This window comes from Dermacentor silvarum, chromosome 2 (genome assembly GCF_013339745.2).
Source record: "Dermacentor silvarum isolate Dsil-2018 chromosome 2, BIME_Dsil_1.4, whole genome shotgun sequence".
Taxonomy (NCBI): domain Eukaryota; kingdom Metazoa; phylum Arthropoda; class Arachnida; order Ixodida; family Ixodidae; genus Dermacentor; species Dermacentor silvarum.
In genome coordinates, this window is record NC_051155.1 from 235,169,900 (window position 1) to 235,182,349 (window position 12,450).

Below are 12,450 nucleotides of genomic sequence, written 5' to 3' on the forward strand. Positions count from 1 at the left end.
AGTATACCGTGCCCATCTATGGATATACAGGGTGTTTCAGTGAACACTTTCAAAAATTCTTGAAGGTTGCCGGCAGATAGCAAAATTCTAGTTCATGAGCTGGTTTCCTCGAATAGGCGGACATTATTTGCACAAAAAATTGAAATGCATCGTCGGATAATTAACAAAAAATCAATAATTAAGTTTTTAACTAATTACCTGATGGCCCATATTGCAATTTACAAATTGTAGCCGTGGAGTTCGCAAAGCGGATACACTTGGATTGAATTCTCAGGAAGACACCAGTTTCGAGATATCAATTCGCGAACTTTGCGGAGAAATGCATTGGCGTTGCAGTTAGGTTCTTAAGAAAACGTCGCTTTACGCATTGAAGCACAAAATTAACTGGAACGCCAATGCATTTCTCCGCAAAGTTCGGGAATTGATATCTCGAAACTGGTGTCATCCTGAGAATTAATTCCAAGTAGATCCACCTTGCGAACTCCACGGCTACAATTTGTAAATTGCAATATGTGCCATCAGGTAATTAGTTAAAAACTTAGTGAATTTTTGTTCATTATTCGATTATGCCTTTCAATTTCTTGTGCAAGTAATGTCCCCCTCTTCGTGTAGACCACCTCATTAACTATAATTGGGCTATCTGTCACAGGCAACTTCAGATAAATCATGAAAGTGTTTCGCTGAAACACCCTATATATATATATATATATATATATATATATATATATATATATATATATATCATGGAGAACGTGATTTCAGGTATGCAATATGTGTTCGCCGCACGAAATGGCGCGTTAAAATTTTCTTAAGGTACGCTTTTATTCGTTGTGCTTACCTACTTCGTTTATTTATGTTCTTTTACAGCGCCGTCCTGCAGTCAGAGGCAATGCGATCACCATTAGTCGGTCTCGTGAATTTTACACGTAGGCGGGTCTCGTGGACAGCCGCAATGTTGCACAGCGGCTGCCTGAGTTCCAGTGAGAAAGTTTGGCTTACGTGATGTTTTATACCTTCGATTATTATCTTCTAACTTATTTTTCTTTTACTTTACGTTCAAGATACCAGCTTCTTCCACACGGGAACAGTGGTAAAGGATGGAAGAACGAACTAGAACAATGCATGAAGCGGGAAGCTCGGAAGGTAAACAACAGGTCTATCGGAAAACCACGATACTCGTAGTTACAATGTGACTAGATTGTGACCAATAAAATGAACAAAATCAATACAAAAATGAAAGTTTGACGTAATAGTTCACCGGAAACCCACTAGGTGGAGAGGGGTAATTAAATGAAAAGTGAGACATATACCCAATCGTATACAATTGCTACAAAGGAAACCCAAACGATTTCCTCGAAAGAAAAGCCTCGTAGTTGAAGAAAAAAATTTTTTTTTCTTCAACTGCGAGGCTTTTCTTTCAAGGAACTCGTATGGTTTTCCTTTGTAGCAATTGCTACGATTGTGTGGATGTCGAAATTTTCATTTAAAAATGAAAGTTGTATCTCTACCATGCCTCTGTGTGTCAGAGTTTGGGCTTAAACTGCCATTACCGAGCACTTAGCTGGCGGACTGCAGTGAGGCTTACCTAAAAAAAAAAACAATTAAGAACAGAATTACCACTTTTACTGACATAATTGACTTACATAATAGCGACTGATTTTGGGCACCTTGAATAGCCGATACAGTAGATAATACTGGGATTTATAAAAATTAATCTTTACACGTGACTTCGTTAAAAGTGGAATGCACTACATACCTTTCTAGCTCTCGTTCATGGTAATCGTTCCTTTCACGTAATCAAAAGTGAAATGGCAATATCCGACAATAAATCCGACAGCAACAAATAAACGAAGGCATGACTCCCAGCCAAAAGTGCAGCGACCGTCACATAGCACCCACGTTTTGCTGTGTGAAATCAAGCTGTTTTTTTTTTCAAATAGAGTCCCATTTGTGAGCCTTGAGTGACAGAAAGCCAACAAGCTCCCTCATAATACAAGAGCACGGTGCATTCAAATTATCAAAGTTCTTTGTACCATCCGCTTTCTCCAACAATCAAGGTCGCGTTACTGAGAAACAGGCCAACCGCACCAACGTGTGCAGCGCTGAATGGGGGCACTTGTTAGCCGCGGTGCCGTCATCGGGGCAAGCAAAAGCGCTGCCCGTGTGCGCGTTTCGGAAACGACTCGTACTTCGAGGTCCGTTCGCCGTTCCCAGAAACACACTTGTCGCCGCCTTCTCGAGAGCCCCTTTCACCTCTAGCTTCGTATTTCCTCGGCCGAGGAAGTCGGTGACGGCGGCGAAGGTCACGCAGCCAAGGCACCTTGCGACGCAGCCATACAGGCTAGCGAAGCTTCGTTCCACTCCACACTTATGTTTCCGCGGTTGCACCTTCGGTTAGTCCCGCGCGCGCGGAAAGAAAAGAAGGAAAGGAGGCGAGGCAAACGGCGTGGTATATAGTCTGAATGCGTAGAGGAATGTTTGGGGTTCGGGTCGCGGAAGTCTCTATATTGCCGACGGCGTTGGCGAGTACGAGCCTTTTCTTTGCCGCTGAGAAGCTGTGTATGGTTGTGCACACACTCACAGAGGAGTTGATGCCGGGGCGGAGGCGGCACAATAACGGTCCCAGTTCACGCTCGAACTCTTCGCCAACCACACGAGCTCTTTTCGCCATACAAACAAATAATAATAGCGGAACACTGAATGAAGAAAAAGTAGTTCGCCGCCGACGCGTCCAGATGCGGCGCCCCTCTGGATTTTCTCCCTCCTACACACTTCGCCGATCTGTCGGGAGATCGCGCTCAGACGGTGGTTGGGTGGGTGCTCAGCCGCCGCGATGTGCGTTCATAATTCGGTTGCTTCCGCTTTCGTAGGTCGCGCGTGGTTCGCGCTCCTGCGAGCCCCCCCCCCCCCTCCCCCCCTTTGCCGGATTCTTTGTCCTCACACCTCTTGTACTCTGTGTTGTGCGTTCTGCTTGTGTAACGGGTGCATACATAGGCAAGAAAGCGCACGCTTCTTCGTTGCTAGGAAAGTGTAGGCATACGCCATCGAGAAATGAGGAAATTCTGTTGTATACAAGGGGCCGCACGGTAGATGGGACAGCGCGCCTAAGATTTTTTATTTCATACTGACACTTTCTTTGACTCCGGTTGGTTAACTTTGCTAAAACTTGCCGGTCCTCTTAGACAAAGGCCGGACTGCGTCACTGCCCACCCGATAGTTCGAGATTCCGCGACCGTCTGCACAAAACCAGAACATCATAGCTACTAAACTGCCTGGTGAATTTGCTTTTTCTCTCCGCTATTCTTTCCGTCTTTCATTTCCCCTTACCCTTCTGCCAGTGCACGGCAGCAAAGCAGAATTTCTTGCGGTTAACCTCCTTGCATTTTCCACCTCGTTTAACTCTCTCTCTCTCTCTCGGTGGTGGTACTGCTCTTCCTTTAGAGATGATTTGATGCAGCCTTTATAGAGAAAAAAAAATGTTTTCCTTCATTTTGCCCCTCGTTCGCCGATGCCAGTCCTAGCTCCTACAGAATTGAATGTTTGAAGGAGTGAGACAGCGCTCACGTTGTCACCAGTCTACTCAGGTGCAGAGAATGAAGATAATGTATTGTCTCTGTGTTCGAGCGTGCGTGACTTTTTCTTCTAACCCGGAAGGGCGAACCGCACTTTTGCAGCGCCGGCACTGATTTATTGACGTCGAAGTGTATTCTCTCTGTTCGATTAAACATGCTCCAAACAGGGAAAGGCGAAATGCTGGGGTAACAGGAAACGCTTCGTAGCAGGAATAGAGAAGGCAGATTTAGTGACCATGTAGGAACTAGTTGCCTACCACATGAAGACACAGCTGCCTTTCTCGAGAAAAGGAATGTTTATTGCAGAGAGAGACAGATGCGATACAATAGAACCAACTCCGCGTATACAGAGAGCTTAATTTGCACTCCTGGTTACTCCGAAAAGACAGTTGCTGAGTCTGATCCCTTTTAAAATATGCAACTCCTTAAGCACAGTTGAGAATTACATTTCGGTCTGATCTCGCAATATCGAGAAGGCCGTCGTTGGTTCTTCGTACTTTCTCAAAAGAAGCTTGGGAACAGAACTCCTTTGTCGCGTTTCAACATTAAAGGCTGCCGTTGCCCTTGTGGGTCGCATTAGGTCGCGCTTAATGCATTCTGCAACGGAATAGTCAAGAGAGCCTGCATACGGGGAACTGCCTCTCTGAAGTATTCGATGTTACATTCTGGCGTGGTGGGTCTTAGGGCATTTTCAAAGAACTCTACATGGCAACCCTTCGTCAAATATTTTAGAAAATTGGAGTTTAGAACTTTGTTGTTGAGATACATTGATGGAGGCAGGGGCGCTATAACGTAAAATATTCTAATCTGTCTTTATACCCATCTCCTGTTGTCAGCTTTTACGTAACCGCCGACGCACGCACTGGACGGTGAGCCGCAGCGTTGTTTGAACAAGCTAATAAAATGCTCACCTCATTTAAAGGATGGTCACTTTTGTTTACTTTCAAAGCGAATAGTATTGCCTATCTTGAGAGGTTATTCTTATATAATTGGCTGACAAGAGGCGAGCAACACGCAGAAGTGGAGATGGTTTCGGTGCGGCCGAGCTAGCGCAGTGAAAGTAGATAACTGGTTGAGGAGGGTGGTGACTGGCGTCTGTGAATGGCCCGCTTCCCCTTACATAACTTGCGGTGGCATGTCGAAAATCGCGGTGGCGGCCAACGGAACGATCGAAGTGCCGCCTAAAACGAATTGCAGCGAAGAACATCTGGCAGAGCGATTTCGTATACGTGTAGAAAGGGTTCGACAAAGTTTATACTGCCACAAAAAAAAAAGAATTATTATACGCAAAAATACTTAGTTGTTGCCGGCGGCTCCGAGCAGCCCGCGCCAGAGCGATCACCGGGCTGTGCGCTTAAATTTCTTCTATTCCTCTCAGAATGGGGCAGTCTCCGGCTATTAAAAAAAATAAAGCAGTTTTGTTCGGCATAAGATTGCATCTTTAATGTGTACACGTCAATTAAACGTGATGAGTTTTCCCGGTTTTGTGGCGTCGTGTGATAGATAGACGAAGTGGGCGCAGCCCGAAACTTTCGATCAATAGCAGAGGGCTGGTGGCGAAAAAAGGCGTAGAACCCGAAATAAATATTTTTCTTTTCTTCGGTCTAATCATGCATAATCAGTGTGTAGATGTCAAAGCAGATGGGGAGTTCTCCCGGTTTTCGTGACGTCCCGTGACAGACAAGCGTAGTGGAGGTTGCCAGAAAAAGAAATCTAATCGTGGAGGACGGATGCAGAAATGGAATAAAGACATTTGGAATAGCTTTACGTTATAGCACCCTAGTTTTGCTTGTGACATGTTTATGTGGGATTGTCATAACAAAACGAGCTATAGAATGGTTGAACCTATAAACAAAACAAAAAAAAATATTAAAAAAGTCGCTACCGCTAATAAGTCATGCTTCACTAGAGCCCTCTGGGCATTCACTGCTGGAGGTGTCGCTTCCAAGACATGCGGAATATAGGCAATTTCAACTAAAGCCCTCCGCTGTCGCCACCTTGAGTTCTATATGCACATCTTTCGAAAGTGCTCTAACTGCTCTGCCCGACGCCATAGCTTAGAGCCGACCCGCCAAAGCGCAGTTTTCAAAGATGTGTTTTATGTTTCCTAATTACAGCTTACCCATGCCGCGCAGGCGCGCGCAACGACAAGAATTGCCATCTTGATCAGCCTAATGTTTCAAATTGTTGGTTTCGTGGATGTTTAATAAATGATGTGTCGACAGAGAACAACGTGTAAGGTGCAAGCGAGCGTTAGACCGCGTGATAATAAAATATAAATGAAGGCTTCTCATATTAGCAGATAGAGTTCGCCTAATCTCGCCTGACCATGTATAAAACGCAGTTTTCTTTATCTCTGAGCAGGTGCTGCCAACCTATCGTCACTCCCTAATATGAGTGAATCCTTGCGAAATGTACGTAATTACCCAATTACAAGTACACACGTAAAGGATTTAGGCCCGCAGACAAATGGAACGTCTGAATAGTCCGCGAAGCAGTAGTCTGATGACGTAGACGCATGTGGTGACTGTGAAAAGCAATTCCAGTGACAGAGATTATTCATATATGAACGGCCTTGTTAACATAAAAGAATATTTCTAGTGAAGTTCACAACGAACCTATAGTGCAACTAATCAAGATTACTGTAAATGGATGTATGTGAGACACGTACTACGATTGCAAAAACGCAATACCTGTATGAAACTCGCCTTCATGCCTACACTTAATTACATCCTAAAGTTATGCCGCGTGGAAACCCAAGCTAATAAAACAGAAAAAAAAAGAAAGAAAATTGCTTGGAGAAGGAGGGTTGCTGAGTTCTGGGAAGCTCGTGTTCTATACGCTTATTTGACCTGAAACAGCTCGAAAGATAGATCGGGAATATTGTGTAGCTCAGAAATTTTTTGCGGGGTCTCTCACGCTGTGTATGGGGTCCCCTATAGCTTTTCGAGAGTGCCGCTTCATTTCCGACTCCAGTACTTATTTAGACAACACAATTCACGAAGCTGTCATACGCACGCGATGCTCGATAACAACTTCCCGGTCTTTGTTCGACAAATTCCTACTGATCTGCTTCAATTTCGCTCAACGGAATGAGTGGAACACTTAAGGGCAGTGTTCACGACATCAGGGCAGTATATGTTTAACAAACGATGGCAGCTGGCGCCTCGCCCTCCTTCGGTGCTTTACCGTTTCTCTTATAGGCCACGAGAACAACGGCCTTCGTTCTTTATTCACTTTTTACTTTCACCTGCACTTGGGCGTGGTACACGTACATGTTCGAAACTAATATGCACTTCTCAACGAGAGGAATTCTTTTAGCAGCAATGGTTTTAATGGCAGCTTCTTCGTAGAACACGACCCTAACAATCTCAGGCTAAGTTGCTTGAGTGGTAACATAACCAACGCCAGTCATAACCAACGCCAACGGGCAGCCTTAACAACAATTGCGCTTAACCGCGGTTGGCGAATTTAATCGCGGTTTCAGCAACGTCGGTTTGCGGTTGCTACATAGGCTCGGATAGGGGAAGCAATATGATCACGTGGTAATCATATGAACAAATTTTTGTTACAAATTTAGCTACGTATAATAAAATAAAATTTTAAGCTGCAAATTTCGGCAACAATCTTTCATCGGTTCAATAAATAATTGCGTGACTTAAACCGCCTGGTTTTCATCACTAGGCGGAATTCGAAATCAGTCTTTCAACCCTTGCTTATTGAAGTCAATAAAACGGCCAAGACAATTCATTGTTTGTTATTGCGTCCATCAGCTGTTTTGCTCTTGTCAGAGGCTGATTTTTTAAGTTGTTTTTTGTGCCTCTGGATCACCTCAAACGCGTGATAGTGCTCTTGTTGTTGCGTCTGGTCAGGTAATGCGCTTTTGGCTTGACAGTTCAGACGACGCTGCTGGACTAGCCATTCCTATGGGGCGTCGATCGGCTGTGTTGCTCTTATTTGAGGCAGATTTTCCAAGTTTTTTTGTGCCACTGGATAACCTAAAACGCGTAATAGTGCTCGTATAGTCGCGTCTCGTCAGGTAATGCGCTTATGGCTCGACAGTTCGGGTGACGCTGCTGCGCTCTCAATTCCTATGGAGTCCTCCATCTTGTCTGGTTCTCGGATTTCGAAAAGAAACCTAGATTGAAAACCTCAGTTTGTGATAACCGTGGTTAGGCGATTAACTACGGTTACGTCTGCCGTGTAGCTAGCAGTGTCCGCGGTCAGCCGTAACCGAAGTTGTAAACCATGGTTAAGGCTGTCCGCGTGACAGGGGTATATCAGAGTGGCTCGCTCCCTTTTTTTTTCCTTTTTTTTTTTCTTCGAGGACAGCACGACTTTGCGCATGCCTCGAAGTTACTCTGCATTTAGAGCAGATGCGAGGTAACATTGGACCGGCAACGATGGTAATGAGACACCAGGCCACGTGCTTATCGGAAGGGTTACGAATTCAGAACTCTGATCGATAAGCGCAACCCTCCTCAATGAGCTCTTTGGGCCAGCCTGCCACTGCGGTTAAAGGTTAAAGTTCATATTAACTTTCTGCGAAGTGATTCGTTTTGACAGTAGTGACTAGAGCACTGCACGAGCTCGGGCTTACCCGAAAGCCCGGGCCCGGCCCGGCCCGTGGGCCGGGCCGGGCCGGGTAGAGCAGTTTTTTCACGGGCTCGGGCCGGGCTCGGGCACGGCGTGTGCTTTTTGACCCGGGCCCGGGCCGGGCTCGAGTTTTTTGACGCGGGCCCGGGTCGGGCTGGGGCTTTCTGCGAGTTATTCTCGGGCTTCTCAACTCTGAAAAACATGTATTTTTCGGTCTCGGGCCGGGTTCGGGCCGGTTTCGAGCCGGGGTCGGGCCGGGCTCGGGCTTAAGGTAAAGGGGTGGCGGGCCGGGCCGGGCGGGTAACGTAGATTATTTCCGGGCCCGGGCCGGGCCCGGGTCTCGCCATAAAAGTTTTGATCGAGCTCGGGCGGGCCGCCCAATGTAAGAACGGGCCCGGTCCGGGCCCGGGGCCCGGGCCGCAAAAATCGGCCCGTGCAGTGCTCTAGTAGTGACACTGCGCTGTTACGTCTTAATTTTCGCCCGCATCGTTACTTTGTCCTGCAATCGCTAAGCCAATAATCAGTTCTGACGAACCGAAATTTTCATTCTCATTGCGCTAGTTCAGCTACTATACTAGTTGGTCAGTCGAGTATTTCGCTGCTACCTTACAGGTTCTTGCTTGCACATGTAAGCACAGAGACTTTCGCATGTGTGACTTGCGTCGTCTGCTCCGACGGTGGGGGCACCTGTCTGTATAGAAGTAGACAGAGTCAAGGAAAATGAGACACCATGGACCACCCACCCGTCGTGACATTCTGTCCAACAGTCAACATTTGCGGCGTCATTGGAAAATAAGATCAGCTTTTGCAAACGTCACTTTGCTGAGACAACCACGCTAGATCTTCGGGAATGCAGAAAACTGCAGCAGGGGGACAGTGCCTAAACAGAATGAGAAAAACGAAGCTTATGCGTTATATACCACTTGTTCAGCTTGCCTCGTTGATGACCTTCCTATGCAGCCTTCTTTTTTCTGTTTTCTTATTCTTGTTCTTTTGTTCAGAAGTTGTGTATTTTGTAAGGGAGAGCAGTTTCTGGCTCATAAAAGTCAATGATAGTAGAGAAGATCTGTCACCTACTCCTCCTTCCAAAACGACCCGCCGTGGTTGATTAGTGGCTATCACCAGGTATGGTGCTGGGCTGCTAAGCATGAAGTCGCGGGATCAAATCCCAGCCACAGCGGCCACATTTCGATGGGGGCGAAATGAGAAAACACCCTTGTACTTAGATTAAGGTGCACGTTAAAGAAACCCAGGTGGTCCAAATTATTCCGGCGGCATGCCTCATAATCAGATCGTGGTTTTGGCACGTAAAACCCCATAATTTGATTTTAATTTAATCCTTCCAAAACAAGGACAGCAGACGTAGGTGCCCTTGCAAAATCACAGCCCAATTTCTAACGCAAATGAAGCATCGGTTGGGGCTAGTCGGTTCATAGTATTTTAAGGTGAAAAAATTCAGCGCGAACACCCAGGACAATTATTATTATTTGATTTGAAAACATATACACAGGAAAGAGAAAGCGAGAAGCAAGGCTGGCAACTGCCACCAGAAGGGGCACAACGCCTGCCTACTCTTCGGAAAGGACGAGAGAAACATAGAAGGAAAGATAGGAAGGAGGGGAGGAAGGAGGAAAGGAAGAGCGAGATGACAAATCTCAACGAATAAAGTAAAACATACAGTAGGGCCCGTCCCTGCAGGTCAAGCTACTAAAGAATGTAAAATAAATGAAATAGTTGCTTGGTTACAAACGCGCCCCTAAGTTCGTTGTTTCTAGAAAAGTAAGGAGAGCACGATGAGCTTGATCACGTCGAGACGCACAACCACTGGGGTATAAACATTCATCTAGAGTCGTACACCGCAGGCCAAGGAGATGGTAGTCCCTCACTAGCGATTTGCGTTGCGCTATGAAAGCGGGGCAAACTACAAAGGAGACCAGGCATGCACTGCACGCTGACTAACAGCTGCTTTATTCTTTTTACGACAACGCATATATATATTGTCACGTAGTAGCGACGCTGAAGAAAACAGTCGTAAAACTGTGTATGACGAAACTTATTCTTTATTGGGCGACCCTGTGCCCACAAAAGCAAGCTATACACTCGAAGCACAACGAAAGCGGCGAACACAGTCGGCGATCGTCGAAATCTCATCAGCGGCGAAACGCGTCGGCTTTTATACATGAGTCACCGAAGGTTCCAGAATAATACCTGGTACCCGCGTGTCTTCCATAAAGTTCCAGACAATTCGCATCGCTCATACAATCGGATTACGTGGGCGTCGGTGACAAGAGACAACGGATAGAAGCATCGCTAACGTTCGAGAGACTTCCGATACATGCTGGTGCGTCCTGCGCCGAGCGATAACGTTTAACATTTGTTAGCCGGCGAAAAGCGCTCACTGGTGAAAGATAAACATGTACACGTGTCAATATATACCCTTAACCACGCATGCGCACCCAGTACATGAAATATAAATACGAATGTCACACCAATAGATCAGCAGGCATAGATGCCAAATCAGGCACCGGATCTCCTACATCGCATGCACCTCCGGTGTGGTTTATACCTTCCCTCTCTCATGTGGAGGGACGTACATCGGGCAGACAGGATGATGTATCAATGAGCGACTTACGGAATATGCGCAAAAAAGTAACTCACAATGCAGACAAATGTGCACATCTTGTTGCCCATCTTAATTCTTGCCGATTGCGCAATTGTGCACGGCGATCTTATCAGACAGTGATTCTCGGCAGAAGCATAAATAAACACGCGCGGCTGGCCCTGGAAGCTTTCCACATAAATAAAAAAGCAGATGACTGTATCAGTGATACTTCCTTGTCCCTATCTCGGCCTAATATAATTTCTTGTGCACACGTCTTCGGTAATTCGCTATGGTATGACATGCGTATTTATACGTCGTGTTACGTGCGAATGCGTGGTTAAGGGTATATAACAGGGTGTTCAAAATTAGGTTTTATGGTTTTATTAAATTAGGCACTGGGATGCACGCGATGACCGCCTGTGCAAATAAGGTATACGTGGCCAGGGGTTATTTAATAAGTTAATTATTCAATTTTGGATCAATTCGGTTGCTGACAGCGATAATTATCATCTCACTTTGTGTCCCCCTGGCCACATAACTTATTTGCACAGGTGGTCTTCGCGTGTCCTCCCAGTGCCTAAATTTAAGAAAACCATAAAGCTTAATTTTGAACACCCGTTATGTATATGCGTTGCCGTAAGAAGAATAAAGCAGTTGTTAGTCAGCGCCAGTGCTTGTCTGGTCTCTTTGTGGCTTGTTCTGGGTGTCACCGCTGAATTTTTTCACCTTAACATTTCTAACAAAGCGTTTCCTTTCGAGCATTTGCAATTGAAGTTCGATTTGTCCTATAATTATATCACATACGTTAAAACGTTGCCCGTATATAACTGTTCTGTTTGTAACCATGCCCGCATATAAGGCTTTCAAACACTTGTTCAGGAATTTTTAACGAGGCAGTAATTCATCCACACACATTTTACTTCACCAGATCATTGGTCATAACGTTGTTGCTATAACTACAAACCAGAACTATAAAACCTTGTAGGGCACATGAAAGTTAGTATCTCTTGCATTTGTTTTGTTCAAAACGCCAGTTATTGTTCGTTCTACTCTTAGTTTTTCCCTTCTCTAAGGAAATGCGCACGCATAAGCCTAAACAGTTTTCTGCGTTCAGGACCGGGAACCGGGAAGCAGGGAAGGTTTAAGTGTGCTCAGCGGCGTCAACACATTAACACTCCTTTCTCACTGAACTGCAATTACCTAGGCCAGTCATGAAAGGGTCAGGACGACAAGGCAGTTTCCCGGTGGCAAGTGGCCTGAATACTTATACGTTGCATATTATCCGACAACCTCACGTAACTCCAACACAACAATGAAACTGAGAAACTCAGTTCATTGGGAGCGGATATCAAGTTGAACAACCAGCAACTAGTGTTGGAGGTCAAGGACAAATGATTCCAGCTTTCAAAGACCGCTTTTTTTTTTTCGTTAATTGCGCATTGCTGTTATCAGCCTGTACAGGGATTTTCTGATGACATTTACTTTCCTGATTTTCTCCTGGGAAGGGTATTTGCCACAGTGTCAGGTGTGATCACAGTGACATCCGGAAGGCGCAACATCCCTGTAAATGTCATTCGCCCTCCACGCTATACTGGGCTGAATTGGCTGAAAATGTCAGTCCAGCCTCCACGCTATATAGTGTCTGTAAGTAAAATTTGTCTTTAAAAAAAGGGAAGCGAA

General features: G+C 45.6%; 1 protein-coding gene across 1 annotated transcript in view; it reads right to left on the reverse strand.

The window, feature by feature from the left end:
• The window catches only part of LOC119442876 (uncharacterized), a 209,041-nt gene that overhangs the window by 163,167 nt on the left and 33,424 nt on the right, over positions 1-12,450 (reverse strand). The gene's annotated exons all lie outside the window — the stretch shown is intronic.